This window comes from Petaurus breviceps, unplaced genomic scaffold, assembly GCF_028583685.1.
Source record: "Petaurus breviceps papuanus isolate PSGF00001 unplaced genomic scaffold, PetGlider_PUasm1.0 213, whole genome shotgun sequence".
In the NCBI taxonomy this organism is placed as follows: domain Eukaryota; kingdom Metazoa; phylum Chordata; class Mammalia; order Diprotodontia; family Petauridae; genus Petaurus; species Petaurus breviceps.
In genome coordinates, this window is record NW_027185860.1 from 11,003,504 (window position 1) to 11,022,118 (window position 18,615).

The 18,615-nt window shown below is 38.2% G+C and overlaps 1 long non-coding RNA gene across 4 annotated transcripts in view; it reads left to right on the top strand.

Annotated features, from left to right (window-relative positions):
- LOC138165587 (uncharacterized) overlaps positions 1 to 18,615 on the top strand; it is a 116,016-nt gene that overhangs the window by 55,726 nt on the left and 41,675 nt on the right. For all 4 annotated transcript variants that reach the window (XR_011169382.1, XR_011169379.1, XR_011169380.1 and 1 more), the window contains exon 3: positions 17,183 to 17,252. This is a non-coding gene — a long non-coding RNA (uncharacterized lncRNA). The remainder of the gene's footprint in view (positions 1 to 17,182; positions 17,253 to 18,615) is intronic.

Below are 18,615 nucleotides of genomic sequence, written 5' to 3' on the forward strand. Positions count from 1 at the left end.
TCTTTCTTTCTTTCTTTCTTTCTTTCTTTCTTTCTTTCTTTCTTTCTCTCTCTTTCTTTCTTTCTTAGCAATTGGGGTTAAGTAACTTGCTCAAGGTTACATGGCCAGTTATTTTGTGTGGGTGCCAAGTATCTGAGGCCAGAACCAATCCCGGGTCTTCCCAACTCCGGGGCCGGTGCTCTTACTGTGCCACCTGGCCACCACTCACATAGCTTGTTTCTGTAACTGGATTTGAACTTAGATCTTCCTGACTCCAGGCTTAGTGCTATATTCACTGTGCCACTTAGCTGGCAGTTTTGTTGGATAAGAGTAGTGAGAGATAAGCCAGGGATACTAATAAGAGGCTGTTGCAAAAATCCAGGTGAGAGGTGATAAGATACTGAACTAGGCCTACCATTTACTACTTGCATGACCTTAGGCAACCCTCAATTTCCTCATCTGTAAAATGATGGGGTTATACTGGATGGTTGCTAAGGAAACGTGCAGTTCCAACATTCTATAATTATCATTCCTCTGAATAAACTAAAAGTATTCCAGGAATTTGGGACAACTAATTCTCCCCCTTCTTATGGGGGAAGAATCAGGAAAAATGTTAAAAATTTTATCAACATATTATATTTTGTGTCATATAATATTTTTTATTTTTATTTTTTTTGCTTTTTGGAGGGCAATTTGGGATTAAGTGACTTGCCCAAGGTCACACAGGTAGTTTTTGTGTTAAGTGTCTGAGGCCGGATTTGAGCTCAGGTCCTCCTGACTCCAGGGCCAGTGCTCTGTTCACAGCACCACCTATCCACTTCTCCATATAAAATTTTGTTTAATCAGAACCAGTTGTGTGATTTCATTGACAGGGAATTATCCATGGGGAAATTCCTTCTGAAATATAAATCCACTTTTTCTCTGGCTGGGGCACCAAGAAGTTCAGTGATGTGCCCAACGGCCACCATATAATGAAAAGAAGGGGTCAGATGTGAGAGATGCTGTGGAGAGAGAAAAAACAAGATTTAATAACTTCTTAAACATGTTGGGGTAGTAAAGTATCTTACCAAAGGAGTGGAACCAGGTGATGGGAAGGATAGTGATGCCCTAAAAAAAATAGGGAAGATGAGGTGATGTGGAAGAGAAAATTAGTGTAAGAGTGTAATATCATCTTTGGTGAAGGTCACAACCCATTCATGACTGTTCATCTTGTATAATTAACTATGTATCACTCAAGACAAAAGGGGAGAGGCCTAACACATTGGTCAGTGTCCAAGAATGCAGAAATCCACTCTTCAAGGAGAATTTATTATTTTACTACAAAGTGAAATTGGGAAGGATCAGGGTATAGGTACCTTGGAGGGAGGAAGAGGGCACTTAAGAATGGTGATTGTATGTGCCTAGTTATGCTTAGATTATAATGGCCATGTGGGCTAAAGACAAGTACAGAAGAGAGGAGGTTGGGAGGTGGTTCCTTATCCAGATCACACCCTCTAAGTGTAGATGTCCCTTAGGGCTCTGTCCTAGACACTCTTCTCTTTTTTTTTTTTTCCCATTTTTCAAATGCTTTATTAATTTCTGATTTACATCATTCATTTCCGCCAGATTTTGAGTTACAAATTTTCCCCCTGTTTTCCCCTACCCACCACCCCAAAATAGCAGTCCCACAGGTAATCCCCTCCTCCAATCTGCTCTCTCTCATATCTTCTCCCATACCCCTTTTGACTTTTCCAGTAGGGCATGGTGGATCTCTATGCCCCAGTGTCTATATATCTTTTTCTCAATTACATGTAAAATAGTATTAATAATAGTATATATATATTTAAACATTTGATTTAAAACTTTGAATTCCAGATTCATTCACTTCCTCCCTTGTAACCCACCCTTACTGGGAAGATAAGCAGTTCGGTATAGGTTGTACATGTGTGGCTAATGCAAAACAATAACATGGTAGATATATTGTAGAAGACTGACTATACTTCCCTCCCTCCTATCCCACCTCCCCAAGCCAAATTCAATGAGAATAAGGTTGGGGAGGTCGTGCTTCTACTCCGACATCTTGACTCCACCCCTGCTCCTAGACCCTCTTCTCTTCTTTCTACATATTAGTTCTCTTGATGATCTTCTCATCAGCTCCTGTGGATTCATTACCATCTCAGATGCTGATTCTCAGATCTCTCTTACCTCAACCTCTCTGCTAGTTGCCAAGCTCATATTTCCAAGTGTTTCTCAGATATCTCAAATTGAATATTCAGTAGATATCTTAAACTAAACATGTACAAAATGAAGCTCATTATCCTTCCCCTCCTTCCCCCACACCTTACTACTGTCTACTCCTCACTCTCACCCCTCCATATCCAAGCTGTTGTTAAGGCTGTGGATTTCACCTTTAGAACATCTCTTGAATATGACCCCTTCTCTCCTCTGCCACCATCCTGGTGTAGGCCCTCATCATCTCACACTTGTACTATTGCAGCAGCTTGCTAGTGGTTTTGCCTGCCTCAAGTCTCTACCTCCTCTGACCATTCCTTCATTTGGTCACCAAAGTGATTTTTCTAAAGCAAAAATCCAACCATGTCACACACCTTCACCCCATTACTCAATAAACTCAAATGGCTCTCTGTCACTTCTAGGATCAAGCACAAAATGCTGTTTGGCTTTCAAATCTCTTCATAACCTAACCCCCTTTTACATTTTCACTCTTTTTATACCCTATTCCCTGACTCATATTCTTTGATACATTGACATTGGTCTCCTGGATGTCCCCTGAACAAGTCCTCCATCTCTTCACACTGGGGATTTTTCTTGGGCTTTCCCCCGTGCCTGGAGCGCTCTCCCTCCTCAAATCTGCTTTCAGACTTCCCTGGCTTCTTTTAAAGTTCGACTACAATCTCATCTTTTAAAAAAACATTTTTTTCAACCAAAGCAAAGTTTACTAAAGATTTTCCATATTGGATAGACTCTTAAGGAGCCTAAGCATTTGTGACACTTGTATGGACAAGAGGACCAGATAGAATCTCAGCCAAATTGAATCTGAGTACCTTAATGGAAGCTAGGAGGGAACTGGAGGTGGTCTAGTATTCTAGGGTGAATAGAGGAGGGGTCCAGGGAGGATCTTGAGGAGGAGTCTAAGGAGGATCTTGATGGTACTGGGGTGACTAGAGGTCAGATTCCAGGAACCAAGAGAATGGCATTTTGATGGGATCGAGGGTGGAAAGCATCCAGAGGCAATCCAGAGGTAACAGACAGTGGAGGGCTAGACTAGGTTAAGAGTAACAGATTTGTGCATGAAAAAGCTAGAGTAAGTGGAAAAATTCAAGGAAAATTCAAAGTGGGGGTTTCCCAGGGTCTATGGACAAATGTGACCCAAATTCTTTTGGGCTTAGGGGAGAAGGTCTCAGTTTCTGAAACTGCTTTCTTCTGGCAAAGGGGGTGGAGCTGCCCTGCCTCTCTGGATCCTGTGTTCAAGGGCTCAGACTCATGGGGTCAGATTTCAGAACCTGGCTGATGAAACATCTAATGGTCTGGAGACCTTGGATTCAGTTGGAGATTGGCACATAGTTTTTGATTAGTCATCTGGAAATTGATAGCTCAGACCCTGGAGGAGATAAACCTGGCAAAGAAGTTAAGCAGACAAGGACCAAACAGGTACAAAATTTCATCAACATACAGAATGAAAGGTTTTTCTAGATTGGGTAGAACTAATCATAGAGTGGTGGCTCATTTAGCTTTCAGAGTCCCAAAAACTTTAGCCTGGTCAGGGCCCCACTCTAGAGGGACGAGTCAGGGCCTTGAGTAGCAATTAATAGTAGAAATTAATTGCAGTCCCTCTGAGGTCTTGAGCTTAATTGGATATAGATGGTGATTGGGGGAACACATCAGGATCTTGGAGGCAAAAAATGTCTGGGGTGGCAGAAGTAACTTGCCCAGGAATTCCCTGATCCCAAACTGGCTCAGTTGTCTCCTACAGTTCCATGGGAACATTGAGAGGTATGCTGAATAGAGGGAAAAGGGAGATGGGAGGCTTAACTAGAGGAAATTGGCTCTCCAATTCCATCATCAGGTCCCTTCCCAACAAAGGGGCAGGGCAAAAGGAGAGCATAAGGAAAGAGTGTTCAAACAACACATCCTCAAGTAGTCAGGGAAGGGGGTATGTCTTGAGACATCCCTTAATTTCCCTTTCAATGCCCATGACCTGATGGATTGAGGGGTGGGTAGAGCCAGAGTAATTGCTTAAAACAGAGAAAGTAGCCATGATAAAGTGGGCAACCTTACCTTCAGCCTCGATTTTTGTCCAGGACTTGGAGTGAGATGTGGAGAAAGTGGGAGCACTGCAAATCCCCAGGTTCCCCTGTCATTCCCAATCTTGACCACTTTTCCAACCTTGGGGACAATCCTTCATCCAGTGGCCCTCCTGGTCACATGGACATGGTCCCAGAGGCATTGGTTCCTGGGGCCCCCTCTGAGGGGGTGCCCTGGAGGGGCACACCTTGGGTCTTTTCCTGGCTTGGCAGTAGGCAAGAATTGAGCATGTTCTCTGTTTCTAGCTCTCTACCTGTGTTCTCTTTTCTTTGCTGCAACTAGGTCTCTGTTGTTAAAGTCTCCAAAGGCTGTCTCTAGTAATTGGGTCTGAGGTGTTTGGGGTCCTATTGCCAATTTCTGCAGTTTCTTCCTAATATCTGGGGCAGACTGATGAATAAAATACATGCTAAGGATTGCTGCCTCTTTTATAGAGTCGGGATCTAAATTCATATATTTCTTAATACCTTCTACCAGTCGGTCTTGGAAAGGGGCAGGGTTTTCTTTTTCTCACTAAGTAATTTCCCTACTTTTAAAAAATGTATTTGCTTTCAAAATGCGGTTCTTAGGCCTTCTAACAGGAATATTGCCATGTGATCTCTCTTTTCCATATCTTCCCTCTTTTGATAGTCCTATCCCAGGTCACTAGTGGGAACTGCAGTTTTTCCAGGGGGATATTTAGAATTGTGTTATAAAGTCCCCAAAATGGGCCATGTTTTGTGGTTCTCTAGGTGATACTGAGGCCAAACAGTGTTGCAAAAGAACACCAGCTTTTTCTTTTTTTAGTTCTTTAGAGAAATTAATTTTTTCCCAATTTTGTAAAAGATAGCCCAAAGGAAACTTTTGGGAATTGAAAAGGATCAATCTGGTATAGGAGTGGAAACTGACATCCCTTCCTCCTGAAAGGAGAATCTAGGCATAAGCCTGAAGAAACAAACAAAAAAAACAAGTCAACAACAACAAAAAACACACATACAAAAAAGTGCCTGAAGTTTTCCCAATTCCCTAGCGCCAAGAGAATTGAAAGAATTGGGCATACACTTCGGAATGAGGCATCTGTCCTTGTCCTTGTCCCTGTCCTTGACTCTGTACCCAGGTCCATGGCCTCAAAAATAACCACTGGAACTAGAACCTGAGAATGTCAGGCTGAGTGTGAAACAGACTCTTAGCTGTCTGACCTAATGGGACCAGAGAGGTCAGGCCCAAAAAGCACCTCAAAGGCTCTTGGATTGTGAGAAGGGGATAGTCACGGGGGAGGATTACATACCCTCCAGTCTTGGCTGGAGAAGAATTTGAGATTAGTAGTTTTCCTAGTGTCAGGGAACCAAAATGTTGGGACTTAAAATGTTAGGGTTCAGGAGTGCTTGGACCCCCAAATACCGACATGCCAGGTCCTACCCAAATAAATTCGACCCAAGTCTTCTTTCAAAAGAAGAAAAGCAAAGTTTATTAAAGATTGGCCATATTGGGTACACTCTTAAGGAGACTAAGCATTTGTGATTTGTACAAGCCAGCCAGATTGAATCTCAGCTAGATTGAATCTGGGCCTAAAATTCCATCTCTTAGGAAAAGCCTTTCCCAATTCCTCTTAATTATAGTGTCTTCCTCTCTGTTAATTATTTCCTATTTATCATGTATATAGCTTGTTTTTATATACTTATTTGCATGTTATCTAATCCAATAGATTGTGAACTCCTTGCAGACAGGGACTATTTTTTTTAACCTCTTTTAATATCCACAATTTATCACTGTGCTTTGCACTTAAAAAATGTTTACTAATTTAATGGGAAATGGGCAGGGAGGAGTGAGTCAATAACAGATGAGGGTAGGTGTGGTTAAATTGGAATCATCCCAGAAGTGGCAATAAATAGGGTGGATGAGCCATGACCACATAATTGATTAATCACAAATACCTTCGGGTTATGCCAGTGCCCAGACTCTAGAGAACACTGTACTGTAGGACTCTAGGCTTTTTAGTCCCTGGACAGATTACTGCCTTATGCGAAGGTGCTTTTGTGTCTTTATATGGGAAATATACCATTCTGGGTATATTGTTTCATATGTTAACTGTTTTCTGAACTTCATAAGACTTGGAACAAAGTCCAAGAAGCTAGTTGCTTAGAATGTAATGGATATTTCCCCAGGTGCCGATCCTATGTCTAAGATCAAGTGTTCCTCAAGGACTGGTAATGATTTGTTCTATACTCACCACTCTGCTTCAGTGGTAACTTTCAGACATGAATATATAACCCTGAACTCTCTCCTGCAACTGTATAAATATCATGTATATAAATACCAATTTAAGAAAATTGCTTTTTATTACTCTTTTGCATACTTTCAATTTCAAGTGATTATATAATTTTTTTTTTTAAGCAATTGGGGTTAAGTAACTTGCTCAAGGTTACACAGCCAGTTATTTCTGGGTGTGGTGCTGAGTATCTGAGCCCGGATTTGATCCAGGTCATCCCAACACTGGAGCTGGTGCTCTTACTCGCTGAGCCACCTGGCCGCCCTTACCTATACTCTTTAAGCCTCACTCAGTGGAAGAAAGTGTGGAAGCAGTTTCATGGACTCCTGCCAAATGCTAAGTACTTAACAACATGCTGGTTGATTGATTTCAAGATAAATACAAGTTTTCAGTTGACCGGCTCTAGTTTCTTGCTCTCTTATTCCAATAGAGCTGAACCCTTGTGCAGCAAAAGCACAGATCAGGAGGATCACACAGAATCTACTTCTCACCCAGGACCACATGCTCAGACTATGGCCACTTGCACACAATAATCACAGAGAGAAAAAGGGTTAAATCCCATCTATGACATATAATTGCCATATGACCCTGGGCAAAGCAGCTCTTGGTGTCCCAGGCTTTTCTCCAAGATTATAAATTTCAGAAAAGGTGCTAATTTGTACCGGTAGAGGAAGTTTCCTCACTCTATGCTAATAAAAATCTAATTAGTTTGGTTGCAAAAAACAAACTATATGATATAAAGTTGCTGTTGTGTCATTTAGTCATGTCTGACTCTTCGTGACTATATATGGTGTTTTCTTGGCAAAGATACTGGAGTCGTTTGCAGTTTTCTTCTCTGGTGGATTAGGCAAATAGAGTTTTTAAATGACTTACCGAGGGTCACACAGCTAGTGAGTATCAGAAGCTGGGTTTGAACTCAGGTCTTCTTGACTCCAAGCCCACCCTATATCTCCTGGGGCATCTAGCTATTTCAAAATAATATTGATGATTAGAACTATATTCTGTGATTCTTCTTCCTCTCATAAATGGATTCTAACACCATAGACAGAAAAATTCTCCAGGTTCTAAAGCCCAGTGAAATCACACAGGGTTTTCAAGTTTTCATTAAAATAACTTTCTTCACATAAACTGAGACAAATACCTTGATATGACACAGATCACCTGTGTGAGAAGCATATCTAATCCTACTGAAGCACTCCTTTACCCAAGGATTTAGAGCAGCAAAGATGGATGCCTGGAGAACAGGACAGAAATCCTCAGTGCACTCAGGTTGAAGGTCTATAAGGGCTGGGACTGAATCTAAAAAGACAATCTCCTTACATCTTATAGGAGGCAGAGAGCTGAAGTCTTCTGAGAAGAGAGAAGGAAGAAGGGAGCACTCATGCTGAAGGAAGGATTCAAGATCCTCCACAGCACATCCCAGAGACGGGAGAGTGTAAGAGATTAACCACCCTGGGAGGCCACTCAACACCACTGTCACCATAGATGCTGCCCAACTGGGAGCATGAGGAAACTACAAAGAGCAGAGGTCAAATGGCTATAGCCATTCCTAATGCCAAGGGCAAAATTGATGATATTCCCATTTCTCCACCCCTTATTTCAGTATGCCTCTTGCAGAGAACCCATATAGTGATCTTCATTATTTTAAGTCTGTTCACTCTCTATATGTGTCATCTGATTAAATAAAGAATCTACTTCTCTAGACATCATGAAATATTTGGGAGTCTCCCTACCAAAACAAACACAGGAACTATATGATCACAACTACAAAACACTTTTCACCAAATAAAGTCAGATCTAAATAGTTGAAAAACATTAGTGTTCATGGGTAGGTCAAGCTAATATAATAAAAATGACAATTCTACCTAAATTAATTTACTTATTCTGTACTATAACGAGCTAGAAAAAAATGATAACAAAATTCATCTTGAAGAACAAAAGTTACAGAATATCAAGGGAATTAATGAAAAGAAATGCAAGGGAAGGTGGCCTAGCCATAACAGATTTAAAATTGTATTATAAAGTAGCAATCATCAAAACTACTTGGCACTGGCTAAGAAATAGAGTGGTAAATCATTGGAATAGGTTAGGTACACAAGACAGAGTAGTCAATGCCAATTCTACTGTTTGATAAACCCAAAGACTCTAGCTTCTGGTATAAGAACTCACTATTTGATAAAAACTGCTGGGAAAACTGGAAAATAGCATGGCAGAAATTGGGCATAGACCAGAATCTTACACTATATACCAAAATAAAGTCTAAATGGGTATATGATTTAGGCTGATACTATAAGCAAATTAAGAGAGCAAGGAATGGTTTACCTGTCAGATTTATGGAGAACGGAAGAATTTATGACTAAACAAGATAGAAAACATTATCAGATGCAAAATGTATAATTTTGATTACATTAGATTAAAAAGTTTTTGCCAATACAATCAAGATTAGGAGGGAAGCAAAAAATTGGGAAAGAATTTTTACAACTGGTGTCTCTTATAAAGCCCTGATTTTTAAAATATGTAGAGAACTAAGTCCATATAAGAATATAAGTCATTCTCCAGTGAATAATTGGTCAAAGGATATGAACAGGCAGTTTTCAGAGGAAAAAATTAAAGCTACCTATAGCCATATGAAAAGATGTTCTAAATCACTGTTGATTAGAGAAATGCAAATCAAAACAACTCTGAGGTACCACGTCACCTATCAGATTGACTCACATGACAAAATAGGAAAATTATAAATGCTGGAGAAGATGAGGGAAAATTGGAACACTAAAATTCATTTTTGGTGAAGCTGTGAACTGATCCAACCATTCTGGAGAGCAATTTAGAACTATGCCCAAAAAGCTATAAAAATTGGCATACCCCTTGACTCAGCAATACCACTTCTAGGTCTACATCCCAAAGAGATCATAAAAATGGGAAATGAATCCAGACGTACAAAAATATTTATAGCAACTCTTTTTGTGGTGGCCATGAACTCGAAATTGAGGGGATGTCCATCAATTGGGGAATGGCTGAACAAGTTGTGGTATATGTATGTAATGGAATACTACTGTACTGTTAGGAGATGATGAGCAGGTGGACTTCAGAAAAACCTGGAAAGACTTATATGAACTGAGGCTGAGTGAAGTAAGCAGAACCAGAAAAACATTGTATACAGAAACATCCACATTGTGTGATAACTGACTTTGAGAGATTTAACTCTTCTCAATAATGCAAGGACCTAAAAAAATAAAACAACTCCAGAAGACTCATGATGGAAAATGTCATCCACATGCAGAGAAAAAAAAATATGGAGTCTGAATGCAGATCAAAGGATACTATGTGCTCTCTTTTTTTGTTTTGTTTTTTCTTTCTCAGGTTTCTTCCCATTCCTTCTAATTCTTCTGTACAAAATAACTAATGTGAAAATATGTTTAATAAGAACGCATATGTAAAGCCTATATTGGATTGGACACTGTCCTGGGGAGGGGGGAGGGAAAGGAGGGGGAGAAAATTTAAAACTTATGGAAGTAAATGTTGAAAACTAAAAATAAACAAAGTTATATATATATATATATATATATGTATGTATGTATGTATGTATGTATGGATATATGTATAAAATCTACTTCTCTCTTTCACTGTGTGAAACTGGCCAAGCATATCCTCCTTCTCATCTGCATTTAATCCCCCAGAGGCATACACAAACAATGAATGTTATCTTAGAGAAACCAGTTTCTTTTGAAATCTTCATTCCTTTGGTTCCTGGTGTCTCAGTAGCCAGGCCTTACTGCTTTACAAGTGTTAAAGACTGACAAATTACAGAAATCTAAGAAGTTTTACTTTGAAAAAGACTATTTTCTAGTGATATTTATTGAATAAAACAAAACAAATAATCAAAATCCTTGAACTATTCAGTGAATGATACATAGACAAAAATAAATAGAAGCATTAATCTGATGAATGTAAGCCTTTTGAGGGAAGTGATAGTTCTTTCTTTGTGGCTTTATATTCACAGTATTCTAGCATTTTGTCTGGCATATAATATATACTTAGCAAATGTCTGCTGAAATTAATTGAACTGAACTTGGGCAATGTAGTTAGATCCCTCCAAAGGATTTGTTCAGTGAAGTTTGGATTCAATCAAAGTGCCTTACTTGAGGACCTAGGAGAACACATATGGCCTTGAGGCTGCAGCTTCCCTACCCTTGCTTTAGACCAAACAATGTACACACACTGGCAACTAATGATTTTGGATCTTTATGTAATCCTAGAGGCACATTTATGTCCTGTTTTTCTCAAAATAAAATATTATCATCCATACACAGGGCTATAAATAGGCAGCGTGGTACAATGATAAATTGTAGGCCAGGAATTCCAGTGACAGTGTGGGCCAGGGTGAATAGCTTATTCGTATGTGTAAATGTCAATTGGTTTAATGTCAGAAACTGATATTTTATTAGTGGAAAACACATTAAAGAAGAGACATTAATATCTGCTTTGCCTTTTTGCCTTAAGGACCGTGGGACTTTTCCATCTGACTTGCAACTGAAACCTTCCATGTTGTCTCTCCCATTAGAATGTGAACTCCTTGAGAGCAGGGACCAGCTTGTGTATACTCAGCATTTAGCACAGTGCTTTGGAAGCACTCAATCCTTTATTTATTCATTCATTAATGTGCGTAATGGAGTAGCTCAGAATTAGGAAGAGTAACAAATTCTCCTTGTGTGACTAAATATGGGGGTATTTTTAGGTCATCATGCTCTCCAGGGAGGCTTTTTGCCTGTCTTGATCAGAATGCAATAACTGAAGATATAGTTGATATAACTTTGATTCCATCTATAAAGACCATGGGTTTAAAAACTTAGAGAAAAATGCTGGTGAGCAGTTAATTTCTTGGCTGCAACTTTTCTTGCCTTCTTTCAGAAACCTATAACCACATTTTCTTCAGCTGACTCCTCCTCTTCTTCCATAGTTTCATCACCCTCAACAGGCATCTTCACCTCTCTTTTCCCTTCTGAGGTCACATTGCTTTTCTTTAGGAGAAAATAATTGTTATCAACTTGACGGTCTGATGGACTCACTGCAGATAAAGCTAAAGAAAAATAAGTAGGGTTCCCAAGACAGCAGCAGAACTCTATTTAGGAGCTTTGCCAATGTCTTCCAAAGCAAAAACAAAACAAAACAAAAGTTGGGATGGGCTAGTTTTTCCCTGTAATCAGTTCTCAGTTCTAATTGTTCCTGATAAAGGGTGCTGACATCTCCCCCCTACATCTTCTCAGCAACATTATCTCCAGGGTACTTATCTCTGGAATCATTCTACAGTTCCTTCTCAGCATATGTTATAGCTCTATCTAAGTGTTCATCATACTTTCCAAAATTCTTGCTTTCCAGCCTGAAAGGAATGTTATTTCAAGGGTCATGGCTTTGATCCAAATGCCACATTTAGTGTTCTTTCCACTTGGCCATACTGGCTCCTTCCCCCCTCCACCACCCTAATTCTGATCCTGCATTCTGTAATTTACCAATCTTGGTCCCACCTAAAGCTAATAATGTCCTTCTCATCACGTGGTAATTATATTAGTAAACTATTGCTTACTTAATAAGGCCCATGGAGCTGGAACACCTTGCCTAAAGGCGACTCTTCTCTGAACCCAGACATGTGAGCAATATTGGGCTCAGTTTTGGAGGAACTTGGTCTATAAAGAGAGTTGGGGTTAGAGTCCTTTATTGTCAAAGTCCCCTTACTCTAGGTCTTGTGAGGGGGGATGGAGGGGATTACTTACGGCTTAGGTTATAATAATTAGCACTTATGTAGCACTTACTATGTGACCAGCATGGTGCTCAGGCTCTGGCTCACTCCTCACCAGGCTATGATGGGTATAGACAATCCATATATCAAGTATTTCATTGAAATTCTCTTAAAACTTCTAGGTAATGCTGCTGAGAGGAAACACAGTGTCTCAAAAGTCTTAGTGCAATAAAAGCTTTAATAAGTTTAATTAGCTTAAAGTACACCAAGGTTTTTGGAACAGTCTTGTAGATTCTCTGTACTCACCACTCTAGATCTTGAGCTTGTTCTGATGGACTTGTCTTTATACAACCAAACATTCACAATGATATTTTTTAGATTTTAAGATTATCTATTTAAATTAATTATTTAATAATTAAATTAGGGGCAGCTAGATGGCACATTGGAGAGAGCTCCGAACCTGCAGTCAGGAAGAACTGAGTGCAAATGCTGCATTAGACACTGACTAGCAGGGTGACTGTGGACAGATCTTATTCGTCTCAGTTTCCTCGTTTGTAAAATGAGCTGAAGAAGTAAATGGCAAACCACCCCAGTATCTTTGCTAATGAAACTCCAAATGGAGTCATGAAGAATCAGACACAACTGCAAAACAACTGAACAACATTTAAATTAATGAAAAAATTAAGTGAATATACTTATTGGTAAGATTAGAAAAACCATATCATAGGACCTTATCTTAAATCAAGTGCAGAAATTATTAAATTTATTAACATTCTATACATAAACTCTCACCAATACATTAAAATCTGTGGAAAAGAGTATGCAAGAAAAGAAGCCTGATACAGAAACTTGTTAAGGAAGCACATGAGGGAGGAAAACCCATTTGCTCAGTATAACTTCTCTGGAGCCTGTGATGTTTTTGGTCCATTAAGGAACCTATGTACTACAAGAAATCTTTTCCTTGTTTGTTGGCCTTCCTGCAGCTGAATAAATTCTCTTCTGTTCTGTTGTTTAATACCTTTAGAATTATAATCCCCCTTAAAAGAGCATTTAAACGTATTAGCTCATAGTTTCCTTTCATCTGGAGAAGCACAAAGATAGCAACATCTGAGGTTGAGTTGACTCTCAGAGCAAGGTAAACTAGTCTCAGCAATTCCTATACAACAAAACAGAGACACTTGTCTTTCCTTTTTCTGCTTTTCTTTCTCAAGCCAGAGGGCCAGAAAAAGGTAATACGCTCTTCTGAGAAGCTTCATTTCTCTAAAACTTGAGGTGGTGATGAGGGACAATAGATGAAACAGCATTCTTCATTCATCTACGCAGGAATCTAGTCTACTCTTGTTAGCTGACTGCTTTTGTTATAGTGTCTTCAAACAACTTCAACAAAGTGTTTTTCGATGCCTGCCATTTCCTGTGCTACTGTCAGTTTTTAGTCTTTATCCTCATTTTTTGTCTCCTGCCTCTTATACCTTATACATCTCCTGCAGCATAAATTAGAAACTCCTGAATATTTCTTCTATGACTTAAAAGTCCTTTCTCAATCATCCCTCAGCCTCCATATATATATATATATATATATATATATGATCTCTCACTCTCTTCCTCTGTCTCTGTCTCTCTCCCTCTCCTTCTCCCTTTCCCTTTCCCTCCCCCCACCCCATCAATGAGCCAACAGATCATAATGTTCTGCAGTTTTAAAGTTCACAGTATGGTCCTAAATCCTATTTTATGTCATTGAATGTGTTTTTTCGTACTTATATTTTTAAATAAACAAAAATTCCTTGTCTACCCTTTTATACCATCTAACTGTTCATGTACACATAAAGCATCCTCCTACAACCTTCACAAAGTGATATGAGTCTTTATATTTATATTACAGTTCATTTTTGGTTCAAGGCTGTTCAGATCCTATCTAAAAGCTTCATTTCTTCACAGATATTTTAGCAGTTTTTATTAAACTGAATTTTTTTCCCTAGGGATCAAAATGGTCATCTAAAATAATGCAATAACTTAATATTTTAATAGTTGATTTATATATTTTTTCTTTACCAAAAGAAACATTTTTATTTACTTTTCCCGCACTTTTTAATCTGCAGAAAAAGACTTTAAAAAGAACAGGTAAAGATGGGATGTGGTGTGTGGAATCATTATAAATTAGTTTATAAGGTTTAGTAGGATGGATGGGAAGGGCCTATTACCATGGTTCATAAGAACCGGGCTTACTCTGTCCACTGGCTGTTGTGCATGACTGATAGACATTGGTCTTTTTGGGGAGAGGGGCTGTTCAAGAGGCAGGGTGGGGAGAAAGAATTTGTGTCCTTATAACAGACCTAAGCTTTTCCTTTTTGACTTATTGGGGTCAAAGGTAATCTGGGAAGACCACCAATCTCAGAGTAGAATTTCCTTATTCCTCAACAGCTAGACATCTTTCTCTTTGTCCATTCCCCTGTTTCAGGGCTGGAATGTTGGTGTTTTTTCTAAGGCAAACCTTCCTACTCTATTGTCACAATACTTAATTGGCATTAATTAATTAATTAATACTTAATTTGACAGTTTCAGTTTGCCTCCCCTAAAAGAGAGAAAAGAAAGGCACACCCTTCACTTTCCAAAATTTTTGATCATGGAATCCCAGGTCTCATAGCTCCAAGGATGACAGGCAGTAGACAGAGGAAAAGCAGAGGTGTTCAAAAGCTCTTGTATAGACAGAGGCTTCTGAATGTATCAGTGTGGCCCATAAATGGTAGTCTGGAGAAGATAGAAAGATGTTGCATCATCTATCAGCTGCCTTAAAACAAAATTGGTGTCTCTTTGGACCTTAAAATTGTTCCTGTGCAGTTTATTTTTGTTTAATCAAATAAATGTGGGTTTTTTTCTCATTGAAAAAATATTTTAATCTCCACAAAGGAATGAGTAAAAAGATACTCAATGTGCAATATAAATTAAGTATGAGAGAGAGATTTTATTCCTGCACACCAAATAAATGCTGACCGTGAAAGAGCCATGCCATGTATTAACAGAATGATTTATCTTTGTGCAGGGGTAGGAGCAGAAAACCAACCAGTGTTTGCTATGTCACACCAGAAAGGACACAAATACTTTCAATTCTGGCTCACCATGTGACTTGGAGCAGACATTTCTCATCCCCAAATATGCCCAAATGCTGAATTATTTTTGTACCTGAAGAACTTTCCCAAGGTGGGCCGGCTCGCCCTCCCTGGGAAGGCCATAGTTGGCCAATTCAATGCCCACTCCATGATCACGGCCACTTTGTGAAGAGACCGAAAGACTAAAGTCTCTTAAGCAATTTTAAAGTGTATGTACATCTGTCCTTATTTGGAGAATGCAGTATAACAAGTGAATCTAGCTAGAGAAATACTTCAGAGGTTATCTTCCCCGGTTCACCTAATGCCATATGGGGCAATGTGCACCTGGGGCTCTGCTTGGTGATTGTCTTAAATGACTAATAAGCCAGACCAGACTGGAAAAGGCCAGAGAGGGGAGGAATGGAAGGAAAACATTCCACCCCATCTCTTCTCTTCCTGAAATATGCTAACATGTTCCAAGAGGTTTTCCTATTTTTGTTTCTTGCTTCCTACAAAAGAAAAGCTGAGACTTAAAAAAAAAATTGACCTTTGGGAAGAGAGAAATACTACTAAGCTTTCATATACCAGATCATTTAAGTTTATTATTTAAATAAATATTATTTGTTGCTTATTTTAGATTTTAAAAATGAAATTCTAACACAAGTATTGAAATGTGTTTCTATTTAACAATAATAGACAATTGAAATGAACTAGAAAAATCTGTGAAACTATTTTAACCTAATACATAAAGGAAAACAAGTTGGGGGGGGAAAGGATGAACAATTCTAAAACTCATTCTGTTTTCTTATTCTGTCTTTAATTTATATGACAAAAATATGAATCTTTTACAGCTTGAAAAATAGCATAGCGCATGGAGTTGATCTTATTTAGCAAATTCAGTGTTTTTGTTTTGGTTTTTAAATTACTCTCCATTCTATAAATGGTACACTTCTCTAGTCTAACATGGGTTTCATAGTGAGTAGATGAAGAAATTTTTTAATTTCTTTTTTAAATTAAAAAAAACTTTTAAAAAGTTTTATATATATATAGTTTAATATCCAAATATAAAAGCAATAACTGATATAAAGTTAACTCTGAAAATCATAATTCTAGAAAGTTGCAAGGAAGATCAAGCAAGGTTACATCTCCATGAAAAAAAAAATCCATGAAAAAGCTAAAAAACAAAACAAAACTGTGAACTGGTGTTTTCAAGGATTCAAATGTCTGTCACTCTATAGAACCCAAACTCCAATGCTTCATTGATTTAAAAAAAAAATTTAGCCTAGAATTTTTGTTGTAATATAGACAGAAACAGCTATATGTTAACAGGCAAATGGGCCTCACTCTGTCTTTCCGCTTGTTTCCAGCTTTAATTATAAAATTATTCATGCTTCATTGAGGAAAGTTTTCTAGGCAAACTTTTCTAATTGCCTCTCAATGAATTAGGTTCTCACCTTCCCTTCTGTTTGCATCAAACAAGATAGTATACTATAGTTTCTGAAAATTTGCCTGATATAGACTCAAATTTTGTGTTCTTAGAGAATAAAAATATAATTATTCTCTCTGCTCTGAATCTTATCACCAGGGAAGTTTTAACTGTTAACTTGTCTTATATGTTGACAATTAGCAGTAGTCATTAATCCTATATGCATCCTGAGATTTGAATAATAATACTTCTTCAAGGAAAAAAATAGGGGAGGGCAGCTATATTGGAGAAAAGAGGAAAGTTCAAAGAAGAGATTGGATCACTACACACAGTTGGTGGGACAATGTAAATTGATAATATCAAGGAAATGGCTGCTTTACTCTAATTTTGCCTTTCTTTTCTTTGCCAAAAAGGACAACTTTTGAACCTTTTGAGACTTTTGAGATCAAGAAAAAATGACTGATAAGAAAACTGATGCACAAGGTAAGTAAGGAGATAGAGAATACTTGAATTCAATCCCTTAGCCAAAATGAACGATATCCTTGGATATTGAAGAACTGGTAGCTGAGGCACAGTTAGTGCCTCAGTTAAATAACTGTTAGATAACAATTATATAATTGAAAGAACATGAAGAAGATGAGAAGTATCACATAACTGTAAAAGGGTCAATATTGTCCCACTTTTTCAAAAATTTAAAGAAAACTGAACCTATAAATTCTATAGGTCATTGAGTTTGAATCCAATTTCTGGGAAAATTCTAGAATTAAAGAGATGGTTAATGAACCACTGGAAAAAAGAAATCATTGATCAGAGTCTTCCTCAAGAATGGGTCATGCTAAGCTAACCCTGTTTCCTTTTTTGACAGGGTTACTAAACTGGATGATCAAAGAAATTCTGAATACTTAAGATACCTAGATTTTAGCAACATGTTTGATAAAGTATTTAATGCTATTCTTGTAGAAAAGATGGAGAGATGCAGAACAGATGATATTGGTGACTGGTAGAATGATTGGACTGAAAAGAATTGACCCTTGGCAAGAGATCTCCTCTGTAGGGCTCCAGGGATTTGTGCTCAGCCCACTTAATCTTTTTTTTATCAGTGATTTGGATAACAGCATAGATGGCATCCTCATCAAATTTTTCAAGTAACTCACAAAGTGAAAGAATAGTTAGCATGCTTGATAACAGAGTCAGGATGCAAACATATCTTGAAAGACTAGAGCATGAGGCAGAATCTAATAAGATAAAATTGAGGAGGGTCAAATGTAAAGATAGACTTTTAGATTAAAAAAAAATCAATTTCACAAGTCCAGAATGGGTGAATCATGGTTAAACAGAAGGTTGTCTGAAAGTTTTGGACTGTTTTAATGGAACAAAAACTCAGTAAGTCAGTTGTGAGATATTATAGCCAGAGTAACTAATATGTACTTTTGGGTGACACTAAGAGAGGCATGACTTCAACAAAAAAGAAGTTGATAATCCTGCTTTGTTATGTCCTGGGCAGACTACATTTGGAGTCTTGTGTTCAGTTATGGATGCCACATTTTAGATAAGACATTGATAACCTGGGGAAAGTCCAGAGAAGAGAAAATATAAAAGACCCAGGATTAATTGAAGGAACTAAGGATATTGAGCCTGAAGACAGGATTCAATAACTAAGAATGGGCTAATAAATATTCCATACTTGATTCTCTCTCCCCCCCCCAAAATGTAAGCACAGCACATTTAAACTTACTCTGCATTTTAACATTTTCTCCATTACTTTCTTAAGTCTAGACAATCAACAAAATAAATTAAGTGTTGGCAATTGCTGAGGTATAAAAGCTCACACTGACATTTTTTTTAA